Here is a 20,206-nt window from a genome sequence, read left to right as displayed (position 1 = left end):
GGAAGAACATTTGCTTCCTTTGCATTATTTTATAAATAAGGGAAAACAATCTAAGCTACTGCAGTGTTACCGCTCTGCATTAAAGAAGGCAGGATGTGGCGAAGCGAAGTGCAGGCTCCCTGGGGCGCCTGGCGCGCAGCCTGCACGTTTCACCAGATGCTGGTGTATTTTTACATTAACGATAACATTAAGCAGCACGTTTTACCGGGAAAAGCAAGAATCCAATATACATATAAGCTTCCAGCATCAACGTTACCTCTCTCTCTGTGTGTGCATGTATCTCTGTGTGTATTTACGTGCGTGTGCATATACCTCCATGTGTGTGCCTGTGTACGTGTGCACATCTCTGAGTGTGCAAGTGTCAGAGTGCACATGTGTGAACGCGTCCAGGTGTGTCCAATGCAGCTCAGGTAACACTGATGTTGGAACCTTTCTGTTCCCGTGACGTTCTGTGATTGCAGCGGGGCAGCATTAACACTGCATTATCCACGGTTTTTGCTCTCCCACCGCTGCTGAGGAGGAGACGGTGCCTGCGGACAGCCCCTCAGCCCATGTGCCATGAGTGGTTGGACTCCCACTCTCCCAAAACACAGACGCTGGCGAGCAGCACTCCCCACCCGAGGGACCCCAGAGGGACCTGGCTGGGAGTCTTTGGCCCATGACAAAGAAGCTCTCCGACAGTGACTGCGGAATTACCCCTCCCTGCCCCACTGGAGTGTGGATCTGCTAAGCAGGGAACGACAGTTCCCCTCAGCCCCCTCCCCACTGCACTGCCCCTTCCCTTGGCCAGGCAGGACGGAGGACCCTGAGCAGGAAGTGGCTGGGCTCCCTTTGGAAGCCAGGAGCTGCAGACTAGCTGAATGCAGAGAGGAACCCCCCGGAACCCTACGCAGGAGTGTGTGGAACAGGTCGGGAGTGCCGGATATTACAGCTGGGGGCAGGTCTGTGCGGGACCCATGGGGCAGCAGCACCAGCTGAGCAGGGAGCCAGTGCAGAGGGGTCCCAATGAGAGACACGAACTGAGCCTGGCCTGGAAATGGAGGGGGCACCCCTAGGCACTGGGCTTGAGGAGCCCTGACTCACAAGAGATTGCCCCGGGCGCCCAAACAAGACCCCTCCCTTTCCCTGCCAGCCCTAGCAGGATACCCCTTTGCGGCGAGACCCACCAGGGCAGCACCCATAAGGCCTCACTGAAACACCTACCGTGCTTGCCTCTGAGTTGGGGTCCCCCTGGCCTGCGGCTGGCACATTAGGCTGATTCGGTGTGTGCTGGCCCCGAGCAGCCCAGTAATTACAGGTGTTTATCAGCTGGCTACGAGCGAGCGGCTTTTCTGCTCCATCGAACCCCGTTCCACTTTACCCGTTAGCACTGCCAGTGGCCAAACTGGTGACTGAACAAGGGAGCTGCCACCTCTGGGTGGAGGATCCAGCCCCATGCAAATCTCTTCAATGGACAAGAGCACTCGGTGTCTGGCCCCCACTCAGCCCTGCCAGGGCACAGCTCACACGCATGCTTCTGGGGCTTTTCTCGCCCGTGAAACTAACCCATTGGGGCGGCATTGCAGGGCCAGAGCCTGGGACAGAAAGAGCTGCTCTCCCCGGTGGGGGAGGGGACACTGGCTTCTTCAGGCCTCAGCCCTGGACCTTGGGCTACTGCACAACAGATGGGGGTTGCATTCCCCCCCCTCCCCCCCCCCGGCCGCCCTGCCAGAGGTTGTGTTGCTCAGACTGATTCCCTGCTCCACCCCCAACGGGTCAGCTCAGCTGGGTCACTCCGCTACTGAGCTAGGCACTCTGGTTCCTGAGCCAGCCGTGAGGGCAGCCGGGAAAGCTCTGGGCTGCTTCCGAGGAGTAAATGCTCCTCCCTGCTGGGCTCCTGCTAGGACCAGCATCCATCTCACAGACGCAGCTTTGAGCTTCGCCCGGCTATTGCCCATGCAGGGGCGGGGAGGCAAAGAACAAACCAGCCCAGGGAGGTGCGAGCGGAGGCTGAGCCAGGCTGGCTCACTGCCCTGGGGAGGTGGCACGTTGCTGTGCGGTGGTAGCCTGGCTTACAGTGCCTTGCTGAGCACACGGGGTGGATCCTGGGGACCGGGACCTGCATGCTGCTTAGCGATTCCCACTCAAGCCTCAAAGGGTATTTAACATCGCATACATTCCTGGCGTCCCTGCGCCAGGCTCTGCACCAAAGGGGAGCAGAGCCCGGTCCTGGGACTGCAGCAGTTGCAGCATAAGAATACCCCAGTAACCCCACCCATCCTCCTGCCTCTGGCCAGCCCCACTGATCTGCCCCAGTCATGGCCCCGCATGGGGAGGGGGGCATGGCTCCTGTGTAGGGGCTGGCGAGCTGGCTGGGTGGGAGAGTATTCCCTGGAGCCCTTCCAGCCCATTAGTGGCTCTGCACTGGTGCAGCTGATGCAAGAGAGCTGTAGGGCAATGAAGCATTCGGCCCTCGGACTCTCACCACAAGAGAAATAAAAGCTCCCAATAAAAAACAGAACCCGCCCTTCCCACCCCCACGGGGAACAGGCAGGGTCTGCAATCCCATGAGCAATGCTAGGGCAGAGCTGCAGAAACAGACCCTTTGAGTCCAACAAAGAGATGATAAGTCCCACAATGCACCAGGCCACATGCAAATGAGGTGCCAATCAAGAGGCAGTTGCACTGTAGGGGAATGGCACTTCCTGTAGCTGTAGCCAGGAGCTGTGCTCTCCCTTCGCTCTGAGTGTTGCATGACCCTGGGGCAGCAATGGCCCAGTCAACCCCAAGCCGGTCAAGTCACATGGGGACAGTTGTGTGTCTCTCAGCTGCATTAATGGCCCTAGGCACATTCTAGGGGGCCAGGCCTGAGCCCGGCTACTCCAGTGAAACTCCAGTGCAGCTCTGTTTCCACTGGCATGAGCGAGGAGCGGATTTGGCCCAGCACCTTTTCCTGGGGAAACTGCCCTGAAAAGCTGATTTTTCAGATAGGGCCTCTTAGGAAAGGGAGCATTTGTATGAAATTGCCTGCTGCAAAGCTGGCAACCACGGGCAGTGCCCACTGCATGACCCCATCCAACTGCCTTGTCGTGGCCTCAGGGGTCTCCGCTGCAGACTCCGCTAGCACAGAAGCTACAGGAGGCCGAAGAACCTGCACGGCGCACGTGAAGCGGCTGATCTGTTTCCAGGAGGGAGGCCAGTTCTGGGAGGAGGGGCTGGGGGGGCTGTTGGAAAGGCCTTCGATCAGCTCAGCAGGATTCCTTTCCCGCCTGGGAGAGGGCAGAAAATTGCATTTTTCTGCAGTGTGTCCGCCAGCCACTGTAGCGTCATGGGACTTGGGGCTGAAGGCATCTTGCCCCCGGGCCTCCTTCCCTGTAACAGGGGCAGGGCTCTGTTGTACCCATGTGGCTAGCAGGGGTCAGAACCCTGGGGGAGCAGCAAGCGAGAGCCCGATGATTGTCATGGGACTTGAGGCAGCTGAAAGAGTCAGAGCCTGGCGGAAGGGAGCTTGGGACAGCTGACCCTGGGGTGCAAGCTTGGGCAGGGTTCATGCAGGGCCCACCTGGCGTCACCTTCTGGGAACAAAGCAGGAACTCAGGGGTGCAGCTTTGTGACTCTCCCAGGAGTGTGCGGGCCTTGTCTGGAGCTGGGGGGGCTCCAGCGTCTTACCCTGAGCTGGGTGTGCCAGCGTTGGGAAAATGAGATGTGTTCATGTCTCCAACTGGGATGAGGACACCACCCCCAAAGCTGTGATGGAGGCAGCAGTCCTGGCTCCATAGCTGAGAGTGTGTGGACTTGAAGCCGGGATTCACCCTTTGTTACACGGTGTGGCTACCCGACCAGTGGGATCGGAGCAGGTTTCTGTGGTGCAAGAAGGCAGGAGGCTGTGTCCTTCAAAGAGGGTCATCACCTCCAATCACCTGATCCTCACAGTCCTCCCCTCTGCCTCCTGTCAGCAGAAGGTGCCGCATCGTCCCAGAGGGCAGCTTGGATTCACTTCCACTGGGAGCCACTTGGAAGTGCACAATGAAGGTATCCGAAGAGCCTTACGTCCACTCTGAGGTGACACCCTAAGAAAACAAATCAAACAATCTACTATGTCTTTAGCAATCGGTATCATTTCATCTGGGACCACAAACACTAAAATCCCCCAATTGTTATGGAGGAGCTGTAGTGACTTCCACAGTTAAAGTGCACAGAACTTTCTGTTCAATGAATTTTCAAAAAGTGGCTGAGGTGACTTGAGTAGAGTCTGTAAGTACCTAACTGGGGAACAAATATTTAATAATGGGCTCTTTGATCTAGCAGAGAAACGTGTAACACGAGCTAATGGATGGACGGTGAAGCTAGACCAATTCACACTGGGAATAAGGTGGACATTTTTTAACAGTGTGAGTGATTAACCATTGGAACAATTTACTGAGGGTCATGGTGGATTCTCCACCACTGGGAATTTTTAAACCACTATTGGATACTTTTCTAACAGATCTGTTCTAGGGATGATTGTGGGGCAGGTCTCTGGCCTGTGTGATACAGGAGGTCAGACGAGATGATCACAATGGTCCCTTCTGGCCTTGGAACCTATGAAAATCCACAACTGCTTTGATTGGCTTGGCAATTTGTATCCCACCGGAGGAGATGCCATAGAGGGTGTGGTGCAAACTTGGTCAAGGATTCCATGTGGTCATTTGGCCAAGGGGTTCCTGAGACACAACCCTCCCCAAATGATGTCATGTTAAAATGTGCTGATTCTTATGACATTTTTTGGTATACAACTAGGAGAAAAACGATGGGCAGCATCCACATAACACTCCCGGCACTAGGCAGCCCTGAGCTCATCCAGCGTGCAGCACCAAGAGGCAGCTTCCGTACCTGATCGTGCACAAAGTATTAGCTCTTCACTTAAGCCCTAGAAAGTAGCCCACATACTGTTCTGAGCAACAAACACGAGCATGCATGCAGGAGCTCCATTAGAGGAGAGGAGAGGTTGCATCAACATTTATGTAAACGCAAAATTGCAGAGTGTTCTGGCATTTACATGAAGGGTCAGATTGGCTTGAAAATTAATATCTCACATAGGGAGCCGGGGTAGACTTTATGATTCAAATTCGGCATCATAAGGTACAGCTCTCCCAAATGTCTTGGTTTTGAATGTTAAAGTGCTCTTAAAGCCACATGCATAGGGATGTTGTCTTGGAAAATAGCTGGCCACAACAGGGACTGGGGAATACTTTGTGATGCAAATTTGGGATCATTTGGTCAAGGACTAGCTGAGAGACACATTCCCAAAAATGAGCTACGGAGTTCAGATTTGTATAACTTTGTGTGTGTGCAGAGCTAGGAAAAAAGCGATGGCTCTAATCCTCCTAAAAACCATATGTCCCTGGGCTGAGCCTGAGGTCAGCTACTTCACAGCATCAAGAACCCGTTTAGATCCCCAGCAGTTCCGAAGTTATTGTACCACAAAGGCTGTAGCACCTCTGTTGACAGGCAGTTCCCTGCTCTGGGGCCTATTGTTTCCTCAGGATCTCCTTTGTTAGGGACAGGCAGCAAATAGCAACTCTGGGGAGCCAGTACCGGCTCTTAAACCCAAGGTCGGCTCCTTTTCTGCACAGCTTTGACTGTACGTGCTGCCCTTTCTTCCCCTCTGCCGAGTATTTGGAGAGTTCTGGGCCCTGGCAGGCTGACTGCCCCGTGAAGGAGCAGTCAGTGAAGTGGAGTCTGGGTATACCCTGAGGGTATGTCTACACTACGAGCCAGAGGGTGGTTTCCCTGCTAGTGTACACTTACCCGCGCTAGCTAGCTCTCCTCGTATACATAGCCATGTAGCTACATTAGTACTGGTAGTGGAGTATGTGAACACAAGCAGGGGACTCACACCCCTAGCTGGTAGTGTAGACACAGCCCAAGTATAACTTGCTTACACACAGGCATCCGTCTGGAGCAGAGTTGGTCAAGCAATCCTCTCTTCCAGAAATCTCAACCCACACACTGCTGCCCAGTTCCCAAGAAACTGCTCTGCACCAAAAACTGAGTCTAGCAGAGACGAAACCTCCTTGCTGCTTGCAACAGCTCCTCGCAACACTGCACCTTGCCTAACCAAACGATAAACAAACCTTTCTTCCCAGATTAGAAACTTGCTCATGCACTACAAAATCCAACGTGACACATGCATGTGTAACAGCGCCCTCTGGTGACACCTGCCATTGCACTGTGTATGGAGGTGGTGCTGGCCAGGGCCGGCTCCAGGGTTTTGGCCGCCCCAAGCAGCCAAAAAAAAAAAAAAAAAAGCCGCGATCGCAATGCAGCGGCAATTCGGCGGGAGGTCCTTCGCTCCCAGGCAGAGTGAGGGACTGTCCACCGAATTGCCGCCGAATAGCTGGACGTGCCGCCCCTCTCCGGAATGGCCGCCCCAAGCACCTGCTTGCCAGGCTGGTGCCTGGAGCCGGCCCTGGTGCCGGCTGGCTGTGGAGATCACGGACCCTCCTTCCCGTTAGAAGGCGGAGCTCTGGCCCGCTGGGAAGTGCTTTGGTTGCTGTTGTTGCATTAGACTCATGTCATGTTTACATCGAAATGATGTCAATGCTAAACGCAAGCGCCTTGTTGCTTTGCTGCGCGGAACACTTACCGCTCTGCAGGGACTCGCTTGGGCTCTGGGGCTGCAGTGAGGCCCCTTGGTATTTCAGTGACACACAGAGCAATACTTCATAACTTCACACACAATAACAGTACACACAATTCAACAGGATGCGAATATTCAGCTGATCAAGACTTTTACAATGATACCTCACAAGGCATCCTTCGTACAAAACATATCCTAATCTTATCATAGTGGGGAATATGGGGGTGCTGCTTTGAGGTACAGCGCGTCCCAGTCTGACCTGTATAACACAGGCTAGAAAACTGCCCCAAAAGAATTCCCAGAGCAGAGCTTTTAGAAAACCATCCAGTCTTGATGGAAAAATTGTCAGTGTCAGAGAATCTACCAGGACCCTCGGTAAATTGTTCCAATGGGTAATTACTTTCACCAGTATAAAAGTGTGCCTTATTTCCAGTCTGAATTTGTCTAGCTTCTACGTCCAGCCACTGGACTGGATTTCTCTGCTAGTTGTTCCCTATGCAGGTCCTTACATAGGACATGCTGGGATCATGCATCCGAAGAAGTGGGCTGTAGTCCACGAAAGCTTATGCTCTAATAAATTTGTTAGTCTCTAAGGTGCCACAAGTACTCCTGTTCTTCTTTTTGTTTTATGAATGCAGTCACACTGCCCATTTACTTTCTCAAGTGCAGGTTAAAGGTGTCCTTGTCCCTTGTCTTTGGCCCCAGAGTCAGGAGGAGCCCTGTGGCTCCTTTCCTGGCTCCACATACTCCTGTTGACACTATATGCAAAATGAGCTGCCATTGTGTAGGCTTATATTGCTTAATTTACATATGAACCTAGGTAGACAAGGGAATCTACGTCCCTTTGTCTGGCAAAACCTGTTTGTCCAGCCTGCCGGGGACACAGACTCAGTCACCAGCACATACGTCTTACAGCCATTGGGGGATCCGTACGATACATGCTTTTATTAGACACCTCACATGGCCCTTTGTGGAAGAATACTAGGGAAGCAGTGTGTTAGGAGTAGTGACTTTGTCAGGCCTGAGAGGAGTTGCTGTTACAGACCAGGGAATCCTTTGCCAGGCGGCTCGGCCAGTAGCGTTACCATACGTCCCGGTTTCCCCGGACATTGCCTCCTTTCTGAGTCTCCCTCCTCTGTCCGGGCGGATTTTTCAAATACCAGGCAATGGCCGGGAATTTTGCAGAGCAGACCCAGAAACTCAGAAAGAGCCCCAATTGGTCAGCTTCCCAATAGATCCCGCCCCTCACTGGCAGCTGATTGGTCCACTCCCCTGCCGCCACAGCTGCTGGATTCTGCCCACCCAGGCCCTGGCGAGGGGTCCTGCAGAGAGGCACTGACTCATGGCTGTCTCTGCACTCCCTGCCACCATGACAAGGAGTGACACTACCCCCACCTCCAGTGAGCATCCCTGCCACTCCCCCAACTGCATCCCCCAACTGCACCCCCTCCAGACCCCCCCCCCTCATCCTGGTGTCCTTTTTGGGGGAACCTGAACTCTGGTCTCCCTATCTTAGGGTCACAGACACCCCACCCAGCTTCTCTTTGCCATGAGGCTGAGGCAGCGCCACTGCCATGAAGCCAGTGAGAGCCATGCAGCCTTCTCCCTGGTCGCCTGCGCTGAACGCAGAGCTGCACGTCCCAGCGGTTCACTTCCCAGGCTCCCGCCGGGGAGCTGCATGTCTCAGGACTCCCAGGCCGGGGACCAGTGTAGGCTCCTGGTGGCCTAGCAAGCCTCGGGCGGCCTTATGAGGCAAATGAAGGTTGAGAAGCCCCAGCTTTGCCCTCCTGTGAAGCCCCCTGGCCCCAGGAGAGAATGTGCAATGGAGGAGCGAGGAGCATGTTGGCTGGCCCTAGAGGGCTGCGCTCACCACACAGCCAGAACAGAGCACGCCAGCATCCGCTCATCGCTCGGGTTTTACCGAGGTGCTGTCGTCAGGACAGGGAGGTTCCAGCAGGAAGGAGACCCGAGGCCCTGGCATCAGAGGAAGTTGAAATGGGGGGCACACAGTGGCCCTGGAATCAGGGGAAGGGGGAGTGGGGGCACACAGAGGCCCTGGCATCAGGGGAAGGGGGAGTGGGGGCACACAGAGGCCCTGGCATCAGGGGAAGGGGGAGTGGGAGCACACAGAGGCCCTGGCATCAGAGGAAGTTGAAATGGGGGGCACACAGAGGCCCTGGAATCAGGGGAAGGGGGAGTGGGGGCACACAGTGGCCCTGGAATCAGGGGAAGGGGGAGTGGGGGCACACAGAGGCCCTGGAATCAGGGGAAGGGGGAGTGGGGGCACACAGAGGCCCTGGAATCAGGGGAAGGGGGAGTGGGGGCACACAGAGGCCCTGGCATCAGGGGAAGGGGGAGTGGGGGCACACAGAGGCCCTGGCATCAGGGGAAGGGGGAGTGGGAGCACACAGAGGCCCTGGCATCAGGGGAAGGGGGAGTGGGGGCACACAGAGGCCCTGGCATTGGGGAAGGAGGAAATAGGGGGTGCCCCCAAAGGACCTGGCAGAGGGGGCAAGGAGGGGGTTGCAGGGAGTCTCTGAAATAGAGGGGGATGGGTGGCTGGCACCCAGGGAGTTTGCAGGGGGAGTAAGGGGGATGCAAGGAGCCCCTGGGGGCGCTATGTGCTTGGCTACCAAAGCCCCAAAGTGTGTGACGCTCTAGCTCCAGCATCTTTGCGTTTGGTACGAAGAGGGGCAGGAAGGGCCACAGCTGAGCCAGCACTTGGGCAGAGTGGCACCCAGACTATACCGGCACAGCTCCAGGTGAGCATGTAACAGGGACTTCCATGCAGCCAGGAACAACCCCGGCGGGGACAGTGGATCTAGGGGTGCAGCAGCACCCCCGGCATGAAGTAATAATGGGACTTGCCCGCCTGGCATCCATCCTGCCCTGGGTTTACAGCTTTGGGCCATGGCTTTCAGAGCCCCATGATAAAGGCTGCCCCTGGGTCCAGCATGGAGCCGAAGTCAAGCCGGTTCTTGGTGCCATCGATCAGTTTGCAGGTGGGACCTGGCTAGCGCCAGACAGGGCATGGCCTCCTCGTGCAGCAGCAGCCACGTCACATTTCCCTGGACAGCTGCGCTTGCTGTGTGGTGCTGGCGTAAGAAGCATCTGGTCTGGGTGCAGGTTGCGTGGCTGGGTTTTCGCTTCACGTTTTATGAGACGTTGTGAGCACTAGGTCTCTGCGCATTCCTAGGAGCGTCCCACTCAGACCGGTGTATGCGTCGGGTCTGCTGTATTCTATCTGGCCACATCTTATTTAGAGGGCTCCGGTTCTATTCTACGGAATCCAGGTTCTTAGCCCATCGTCGTCATTGTACTGCCTGAGTGCCTTCCTCCTCCTCTCTCCCGGGGCAGTGCGTGCAGTGCAGTGTTCTGGTAGGGTTTGTTGTTGCTGGATTTTATAAATATGCCCAGGCTGCTCTGTGTGCTCCATTGGTGGCTGCTGGTCCAAGTCCCTTAAAATGGGGGGGGGGGGGAGGTTTGAGATGCTCAGTTCCTGGGGGAGTTTCTTCCAGCCCCCCCGAGAAAGCTCCATCCTGCACAGACAGGATGCTCTGTGCTGCGCTCTAGCAGGGAGGTGCAGTTCCTAGCAGGTGCTGTGCAGCTGGCTACAGCGTTTGGCATTGGTTTGAGAGGCAAGAGAGGTATTTTCCAGGAATATAGTTGGTTGCATTGGGATCTGTCTATTTAAAGCTATTATGTAGGTGAAAGCAGAACTTTTGGATCTGAGCCAGTCCCAAAAATGTGCATGATGACCCACATGTTCTCCCCCTCGCCATGCTGCTCGTGATCACGGCGCTTAGAAGAATGGTGTGGTGATTTTCCAGGGAGGCTGAGAACACTTCAGAGTACGTCTGTCCAGGAGGCTGCTTCTGTCGGACTCCCATGTCTCTGTTATACACAGTGACCGACTGGGGCTTTATCATTTACAGACGACAGGTCTGACTATTGGTCCTTAGGTTCCAGTACTCCTGTTCTTCTCAGTTCAGTTTCAACTACTGACATCAACTGGCATGTATTTTTCCAGCCAGAACTGGTGTGGATGTGGTGTCACAGCTGGAGATGGGTGTACGATGTTGTGTCATTAGCGCTGTAGCTGGAGACGAACAGTCTGAGTGCAAGTCTCTGTCCGGCTCCCATCTATTTGTGCCATCCTGAGAGCACAAGGAGTACGCTGGGTGTTGGAGGTGTGTTACTGGGTTGCCTGGTTTCTTTGCTAAATAGCTACAGTGTTTTGCACCCAGAGGTGGCTCAGGAAGGCTGTGCTCGTCGTAGCACCCGTGAAGGACACTGATTTGAGAGGCTCAGTGGCACGGGCTGGCTGTTCCATGCCCAAACATGCTGGGTGTGCAGTGTCTGAAGCCAGTGGGTGGCCACTTGGTGGCATTCAGGACAGCTGATGTGCTGGATCCTTTGAGTTGGTTCTTTTCCCTGCCCTGTATCAAGGGGCCTGGCTGGCATTTTAGGGGCAGGTCTCTGACGGACACCCATTCAGTGGTTCAGATCACCCCTGCCGGCGGAGAGGCAGAACTGACCATCAGTTATGCTCTTCGGAGCCTCTGCCTGGCAACCAGAGATGAATGTGGAGCCCTGTCCTCTCCCCAGGAGGGGCTGGGGCAGTGCCGGGGGCAGGAGATCCTTGCCAAAGCAAGAGAGTTTCTTTACTACCCCCTGTAACATATTCATGCCTCCTACTGGGGGTTAGCAGCGCAGAAGGGTGACAGCTCCAGGCCATGCTTGTTCATTCCCTGCATACCCACACTCATTCTGGCCACGCTCACTCGCTCCCATGCTCCATGGTCACCCACCCCTACAGTCTCTGATCCATCCCTGCACCGCAGGCCAAAGGTACTGAGGTGCCTAAAGATGCAGCTAGGAGCCTAGTGGGATTTCAAACACACCTGAGCAAGTTGGGCACCCAACTCCCTTAGGTGCTACAGTACATCCCACTAGATGCCTCTGCATCTTTAGGTGCCTGAATACCTCTGTGAACCTGGCGGCAAGTCTTCCACTGACCTACCACATGTCCATGGACCCAGCTAGACTGCCTGGGTCTAGGCCAGATTGTGACCAGCTAGCTTGGATGATGCAGTTCAAGGGAGACCTGCTCAGGAACTCATAGACTGAGGCCAGGGACTATCGGGATTATCTAGTCTGACCTCCTGCACCTTGCAGGTCACAGACCCTCGTTCACTGCCTTTGGAGTCTGTGAAGCTGTGAAGAGTCATGCTCCGAGCCCCACAGCTCTCCTCTTGCAGGTCTTAGAAGTTGGGCAGGACTTCCTTGTCCTCCTGCATGGGTGGGGAGATCTTGGGAACTCTCTGCCCCCTCAGCACCCCAGGCCTCTCCTCTGGCTCAGGACTCCTCAGGGGGAGTCAATTATTTTTTGTCAAGGTCCAAATGTCTTGCTCAAGATATAGTCAAGGTCCAGACTCCAGAGACAATAACACCAAAATCATAACACAAACTATAGAACACGTAAATAAAAAGATTTCAGGGTCCATTCAAAAGCATCTGGCAGTCCAGATTTGGCCCATGTCTGCCTATTTATCCCTGCCTGGGACGCAAAGGCCGTGGCTGTGTTTATCAGTGATCCCTAACCCCTTGTGTGGCTGCATCAGTGGAAAGAGCCAGGGGGATGTACTCATGAACCATGTCCCAGCCCAGCAGTAACTAAGGAGGGTGCTAATGGTTTTGAATCAGCAGGGCTGGATAATTTGCACCCCACTCTCCTAAAGAGCTGGCTGAGGTCTGAGGAGCTCTCTGGCCCGCTGACATCTCAGACTACCAGGGCAGAGTGCTAATCTCACGCTGGCAAGGGGAAGTGGGATGGCCAGTTAGTTCGACATCAATCTCAGGCTAAATAATGGAAAAGCGGCAATGGGAGTCAGGCAATAAAGAAGTAAAGGTTGGGGATAGTATTAATACCAGTCAACGAGGTTTTATGGAAAATGGGCCTTCTCAATCAAACCTGATTGCATTTGTGATGCCATTACAGCTTTGGCTGCTAAAGGGTCCTGCAGAGATGCAATAGACCTGGACTCTTGTACGGCACTTGGTGCTCCATGTGGGGGGCTGGAACACTTTGTAGAGTGGGGGAGCTGAGAGCCATTGAACCAAACTGGAAACCCTGTATGTGATGGAAACCACTTCAAGCCAGGGGGTGCGGCAGCCCCCCAGCCCCCCTAGCTCCAGCGCCTCTGACTCCATGGCATTCGGAATGAAGAATTAGCATCATTGCACAATGTCAGCAAAGCCCAGGTTAACGGGGGACGGACAGGCCAACTGACAGATCTCAAGAGGTAGACACAGGGATGATGGGCGGCGCCGTCTGGCCTGTCAGACACTAGCTGATCTAATGTTCTCTTCAGGCCTTACCATGTGTGCTCTCTATGGGGGTCAATCATAGCCAGGCCAGAAGAGACTCGCTGGGTCACAGTCCCCTGGGGCAGCGCTCATGGTTTGCTTTGCCAGTGGTGAGCAGCCGCCCTGGGGCACTAAACAGCGAGAGCATGGACTGGTCTGGGAATGGGGCAGCATGACTCAGAAACAGCCACACCCTGCAGGGGGCTCTAGCCTGGCCTCCCCATGCCCTGAGGGGGGCTCTGGCCTGCCCTCCCTGTACCCTGCGGGGGGCTCTAGCCTGGCCTCCCTGTACCCCGCGGGGGGCTCTAGTCTGCCCTCCCTGTGCCCTGCGGGGGGCTCTAGCCTGGCCTCCCCATGCCCTGCAGGGGGCTCTACCCTGCCCTCCCCATGCCCTGCAGGGAGCTCTAGCCTGGCCTCCCCGTGCCCTGCGGGGGGCTCTAGTCTGCCCTCCCCATGCCCTGCAGGGAGCTCTAGCCTGGCCTCCCCGTGCCCTGCGGGGGGCTCTAGTCTGCCCTCCCTGTGCCCTGCGGGGGGCTCTAGCCTGGCCCCGTGCCCTGCGGGGGGCTCTAGCCTGCCCTCCCCATTCCCTGCGGGGGGCTCTAGCCTGGCCCCGTGCCCTACGGGGGGCTCTAGCCTGCCCTCCCCGTGCCCTGCGGGGGGCTCTAGCCTGGCCCCGTGCCCTGAGGGGGACATTGTGGGTGCACTAGCCCGTGTGCTCGGGGCCAGGGAGATCAGAGAACTGCCAGCATTGGGAATGATTCCAAAGACCAGCGACACTGAGGATATCACCTCCCTCCGGGGAGGCTAGCAGGGATCTGCCGTATCCGCCCCCACTCCCCTGTTTGTTCCCCCGCAGCTGCAATGAGGGAGAGTTGCCCAGGACGGAGCTGGCAGCGGCCTCGGGATGCCTGGGCTGCCTCAGCAGGGTGTGGGTTGCAATCAGCCCAAGGGAGCCGGGCGGGAGGTGTGTCACTAGCACGGCTCCCGGAGCAGAAGCTCAACAGCTAGAAGGAGGCAGAAGCCCTGGTGTGAGCCCAGGCCACAAGGAAACAGCGCCCAGGCCACTTCCTCGGCACTGTGGTCATTCCCTGCTCCCCACCCCTCCTGGGGCTCCTGGGCAGGACACCTGGCTACGTGCCCAGCACCCTTTGCCATTTGTGGGGGAACCTGGGGGGGCTCGTCTCTCATGGCCACGACTCTCTGGGCTGCTCGCCATTCCCCTTCTGTTATGGGCAGTGCAGCGGGGTTGGCGGGGGCCTCGCTCGCTCCATCCCTGAAGCCCTGGAGCCAGGCAGAGGCAGGGAACTGCTGTGAAGCGTGGAGGGCGCTGCTGGCAAGGATAGCTGTGGGAGGAGCCAGGGGAGATCAGCGCCAGCGGGAGGGGCTGGGCTTCTGTCCTGACCCGACCCAGACACTGGCCTCATCCCACAGCTGTTGGTAGCAGGGGAATGCGGCCTCACGGAAACCTCTGGAATCTGCCCCCCACTGTATACACACCTGGGCTGGTGCTGGTGCAGAGCTGCACTGTCCTGTTTGCCAGCCTGGGTACCGCCTATTGCTCATGGGAGGTGCACCTGGCCAGCTGTTGGAGAGAGGCAACCCTACGCTCAGAGCCCTCACGCCACCGGAGCACCATCTACAGCCTGAACTCTGCCCTCGTTGTAGCCTTAGCCTGGAAATGTCCTTAACAAACACGCTCAGATTTTCCCCGAGAAGCTTGCAAATGGCCCAGAGATCTCCCAGCCCAACTTTCCCCAGGTCCCATCTCACCCCACCACTGGTTTCTGACACTGAGCAGAAGACCAGAGGCCTCGATCCTGCAGGCAGACCCGATTGCAAGCGAGTGCCACACAACTCAGCTTCCAGGATAATTCCCCCATCCAGCTGTGCACCCCGTGCTCTGTGCGTGGTGGCCGGCTGGATCTGTACCTACCCCACCGAGGAGGGTCTCCAGCAGAGGGCCCAGCCATACTTCGCCCTCAACCAGCTGTCCTAGGGGTGGTCTCAGGGCAGGCTGGAGGCTACAGAGTGGCTCCTGGCTTAGCAGGTTTGAAAGCAGGGGGGCTGGGGAGGGGTCACAACCACCAGCTTCCCCCCAGTACCAACAGCTGCTCACCTGCCCCTCCTCAGGTAGTATGGGGGGGGGGCAGGAACCCTGGGTGCTGCACCTGGGTGGGGAGAGGAAGAATCCTTATTGGGGGGTAGTTCTGGGGGGCAAGGGGCTGTGGAAACTCAGGTGCAGGGTTCGGCTCAGGGAGACCTTAGGGCAGAGGGAGACGGGGGGAGAGGCCCCCGGAGAGGGGAGCGTGGGGACAGTATTGGGGAGACCTCAGGGTGAGGGAAGTGGAAGGTACATTGGAGGGCAGAGCTGGGGATTGCGGGGACTGAGGCAGGGACTTGGGGGAACCCTGGGGGAGGGGGCTGAGCCATAGGGGCTGGGGATCCAGGAGCGGTGGGGGGGAAGGGAGTGTGGTTTGCGTGGGGTGGAGGGAGGGAATGTATATTGTGGGGGCCGCGTGGCACATGGGAGGGGATTTACCCTGCACCGGTTGGCAGTGACTCCACTGCACGCTGGGGAGCAATGAATTGGGGCAGCCAAAATCAGAGCCCACCCGTGAAAGCCCCAGTGCCCGAGCAGCCAAAGCCCCAGGGAGGCATGTGGCCGGGGAGCCCTGGAGGCTCTGCCCTGCTCCCTCTCTGCAGTGGGGTCCGGGAGGCAGAGCTCGGTGCAGGTTGGCATGAGCAGGGGGCACCCTGGGCTGCCCCATGCCCAACCTGTGCACTGGCTGTTCGCTCTGGCACACTGAGCTGGACGGTGCAGCAGTGGGGCTAACTGCTGAGGGGGCCCATGCACCGAGGGAGGGGGTGGACGAGCCATGGGACTGCGTCTGTCACTAACTCTACTGGGAGAGTTCTCCCGCTGGCACTGCAGGACCCGCCCTCCCAGGGCACGGGCCGTGGGCACCTGAGTCCCACTGCGGAGTGCGGGTGGGGACGAGAGGGACACTGCAATTGCCGCTGACACCCACGTGTGAGCAGCGTGACCTCGGGGGTGGGGAGCAACCGGCCCTGCTGGCCCCTGGGCAGAGCCTCCTGGGGAGACAAGGGTGATTCATGGGCAGGTGATTTCTGAGAATGGGGCTGCCTGCTGAGGGGCAGGGTGGGAGGGCAGGGTCTGCCTGCTGAGGGGCAGAGGGGGGGACGGGTCTGCCTGCTGAGGGGCAGGATGCGGACAGAGCTGCCTGCCAAGGCCAGCTCTGAGCACTGTGGCTGGGCCTTTCTCTCTGACCCCACTTTTTCTCAGAGAGCCCCACAGCCTGCAGGGGAAGGCCAGCGGGAGTGGACAATGGCTGGCAGCTTCCCCCCGGCTCAGAGAGCCCGTCCCTGCTCCAGGGGCTGTGTGCTCTGGGGAGCAGGTGAGCTAGATCAAGAGAGCTTTGTCCTACTGGGGAGCTGCCCCCCTTGAGGAGTGCTGGGAGCCCGGTGGAGACCGGGCGAGTGAGCTGCTCAGAGGGTGTACTGGGGGGCAAGAGCTATGGGGCCAGCCACCTTCCTGTCGTATGAAAGGAGACTCAAAGAGCTTGGCTTGTTTCGCCTAACCAAAAGAAGGCTGAGGGGAGATGTGATTGCTCTCTGTAAATATATCAGAGGAATAAATACCAGGGAGGGAGAGGAATTATTTAAGCTCAGTACTAATGTGGACACAAGAACAAGTGGATATGAACTGGCCATCAGGAAGTTTAGACTTGAAATTAGACAAACGTTTCTAACCATCAGAGGAGTGAAGTTCTGGAACAGCCTTCCAAGGGGAGTAGTGGGGGCAAAAGACATATCTGGCTTCAAGACTAAGCTTGATAAGTTTATGGAGGGGGTGGTATGATGGGATAGCCTCATTTTGGCAATTAATTCGTCTTTGACTATTAGCGGTAAATATGCCCAATGGCCTGTGATGGGGTGTTAGATGGGGTGGGAACTGAGTTACTACAGAGAATTCTTTCCTGGGTGTCTGGCTGGTGAGTCTTGCCCACATGCTCAGGGTTTAGCTGGTCGCCATATTTGGGGTCGGGAAGGAATTTTCCTCCAGGGCAGATTGGCAGAGGCCCTGCAGGGTTTTCGCCTTCCTCCGCAGCGTGGGGCACGTGCTGGAAGATTCTCTGCACCTTGAAGTCTTTAAACCACGATTTGAGGGCTTCAATGGCTCAGACCCAGGGTTGATACAGGAGTGGGCGGGTGAGATTCTGTGGCCTGCGTTGTGCAGGAGGTGGGACTAGATGATCATAATGGTCCCTGCTGACCTGAAAGTCTCTGAGTCTATGATTCCCTCCACAAGGCTGGGAGCCGCAGCTCAGCTGGCCCAGCGCCCCTTCCTGCTGCAGAGGGGCAGTGCAGACAAGAGCTACACAGGAGCTGGGCCTCTCGGAGCTCAGCAGCCTGGTTGCCTTGGTGCGGCTCCCTGGGGGAAACCCCCTTGTCCGTGATGGAAGCTCACCCACTTTGGGAGGCTAGACAGGGCCACTGGGATCAGCCAGGTCGCCCTGCTGCCTACCCCAGGGATTCCTGTTTTGGGCCCAGGCCCCGGTGATGCAGGGCTAATCTAGACCAGAGCTTTCAGCTGGCCATGGGGCACGTGTCTCAGAGAGGATGGAGGCACCCAGGGTTTCTTTCAGTCTGGGCTCCCGCCCCAGAGGCCAGCTGGGTGTGCCTGCACAGCGCAGGAAAAGACTGCAGCCCCGCTGGGACCCCTGGGCTGCCTGCTCCTGCTCCCTGACCCCTTCCGGAGAGTCAGCTACCCCACTGGCTGCTCCTGTTGTAAAGGTCATGGGGCAGGAACTGCACGAGGCAACCGAGGAGCCTGCTTGCCCCTTCCCCAGCCCTGCCCCATGGGCATTCCAGGTGGGGCGCGTGCCATGCCCAGTTCGCCAACCGTCTGCTGCTCCGAGTAGGGCCCGAAATGCCATCTGCCGAGCTGAGCTGTGCGTGCAAATGGGAGATCCAGGGTAAGGCCTGTCCCTAGTGGCTCCCAGGCTGGTGCTGGCTCTGAGTGCTAGAAGCAGGGACCCAGCGTGGGCTGGGGGAGCTGGAGGGCAGAACGGGGAGTGGGGGCCAGTTCACTGCACCATCTAGGCACTGCCTTGCGCCTGCCACAGGCCCCGGGCTCCTCCGGCCCATGTCACACACAGACACCACCCTGCTTGGCTCCCCCTGCGGGCCAACGGACCCGTTGCTAGGGAACAGCTCCGGAGAGACGAAATCCTGCACCCATCCTCCCTGCTGAAATATTCATGCGCTGGTGAGGCCTCCCCAGCCCAGCTCCCTCTGGCAGCAGCAGCTGCTTCCAGAAACTGGAGGTTGTGCACAGGGAAAGCACATCAGCCATCGCAGCTGGCTAATCCAATTAAGAGAGCGGCGCTGCTAACGAGCTGCCCTTGGCTATATATAGGCACAAGCCAAGCCTGCCCCTAGGAGCAGCTGGGTGGAGTGACTGCCGCCCAGAGCAGTGAATGCCAGGCAGGCACCTCTGGAACTAGCATTCTGGGTCACTGCTTGTTCCCACCTCTGCCCTGTGACCCGCCAGCTGGGTGCAGCAAGCCTGGATCCAGATCTGTGGGGCTGGGTTCTTGCCAACGCTCTCTGCTTCTGAGGGGGCTGATTTTTAGTGCCCAGTCTTGCCCCTGCTCGGCTGCTGAGCCGGGCACGCAGATGGCGGTGACTAGCTGCTCGGAGATCTGTCTACGCTGGCAGATCAGGGAGTCCCAGGGTGTGGCTGCACTGCTAACAGCTGCTTCCTGGCTGGGTGGTCTGGCCCCACCCAGCCCTCCTGCCTGTCTGCACCTACTGCTCTGAATAGGAGTGATGGCCAGAGATGGAGCTTTCTTTCCTGGCCTCAGTCCCAGGATGGGTCAAGGACAGCAGGGGATGGTATCAAGCCACCGTGCCTGCCTGCCACTGGTTTTCCTCCCAGTGCCACTCTCCCAGCCAGCTTCACCCACAAGCACTAGCTGCTTTCTTGCTTACTTCCCACCCTGGTGTCTACATTGCCCTTCACCCACTTGGCCTGCTACCCAGCAGTCCTGCCCTCCCCCCACGTGCCCTGGCATGGCGCGCCGCCTCGCTCCCAGCCCCAGTGTCCCTGGTAGGGTTGCCAACCCTCCTGGTTTCGCCGGGAGTCTCCTGGAATTGGGCTTGATCTCCTGGAGGCTACTGACGCCAATCCGGGAGATTTTAGGCTGCCAACAGTCCGGTGGCGCAGCCGGGCTAAGGCAGGGTCCCTATCTGCCCTGGCTCCACGCTGCTCCCGGAAGTGCCTGGCATGTCTGGCAGGGGCTCCTAGGCAAAGGCGTGGCAATGGGGTCTCCACGCGCTGCCCCCTCCCTGAGCGCTGACTCCGCAACTCCCATTGGCCGGGAACGGGGAACCGTGGCCAATGAAAACTGCAGAGGTGGTGCCTGCAGGCAAGAGCAGTGCGCAGAGCCGCTTGGCCGCCCCTGAGCCTAGGAGCCAGACATGCCGTTGCTTCCAGGTGCCACCCGAGGTAAGCACTGCCCGGCTGTAGCCCTCACTCCCTGCCCCTGCCCTGAGACCCCTCCCACACCCAAACTCCCTCCTAGAGCCTGCCCCCAACCCTCTGCCCCAGGCTCAGCCTGGAGCCCCCCCCCCCCTCCGAACCCCTTGGCCCCAGCCCAGAGCCCGGACCCTGGCCTGCACCCTAACCCCCTGCCCCAGCCCAGTGAAAGTGAGTGAGCATTGGGGAGAGCAAGCAACGGAGGGAGGGAGGGAGGCTGGAGTGAGCAGGGGCGGGGCCTTGGAGAAGGGGCAGGGCGGGGCCTTGGGGAAGGGGTGGGGCAGGGGCGGGGCAAGGGGGTGTGGGCTTGGGCGATTAGACAGTTGGCAACCCTAGTCGCTGGCTGCACAGCACACCCAGGGAGCGTGCGGTTCTGTGCAGTGCTGGAGGCCATGAGCCCGGGTGCCTCTTGCCTTTGCCACTGGAACAGCAAACAATGGCTGAGGTTTAAGATTTCTTCAGCTGCCAGGAGCCCGGACACAAAGATAGTGGGCACATTAGAGAGAAGGTGGGGTGGATCGCCAGGGAGACAGGGTCTCTCGGCAGAGCTGAACTCGATATGCCTGCCAGCTTTTGTGCTCTTTCAACCCGCTGTGAGGCCCTCTCCCAGAACTGCGAGCCGCGCTCGCCCCGAGTGCCGGGGCAGCAGGGGCCCCTGTGGGTATGTATGGCGG

Source organism: Malaclemys terrapin, chromosome 17, assembly GCF_027887155.1.
Source record: "Malaclemys terrapin pileata isolate rMalTer1 chromosome 17, rMalTer1.hap1, whole genome shotgun sequence".
NCBI classification, from domain to species: Eukaryota; Metazoa; Chordata; order Testudines; family Emydidae; genus Malaclemys; species Malaclemys terrapin.
This window is presented reverse-complemented; position numbering follows the sequence as displayed.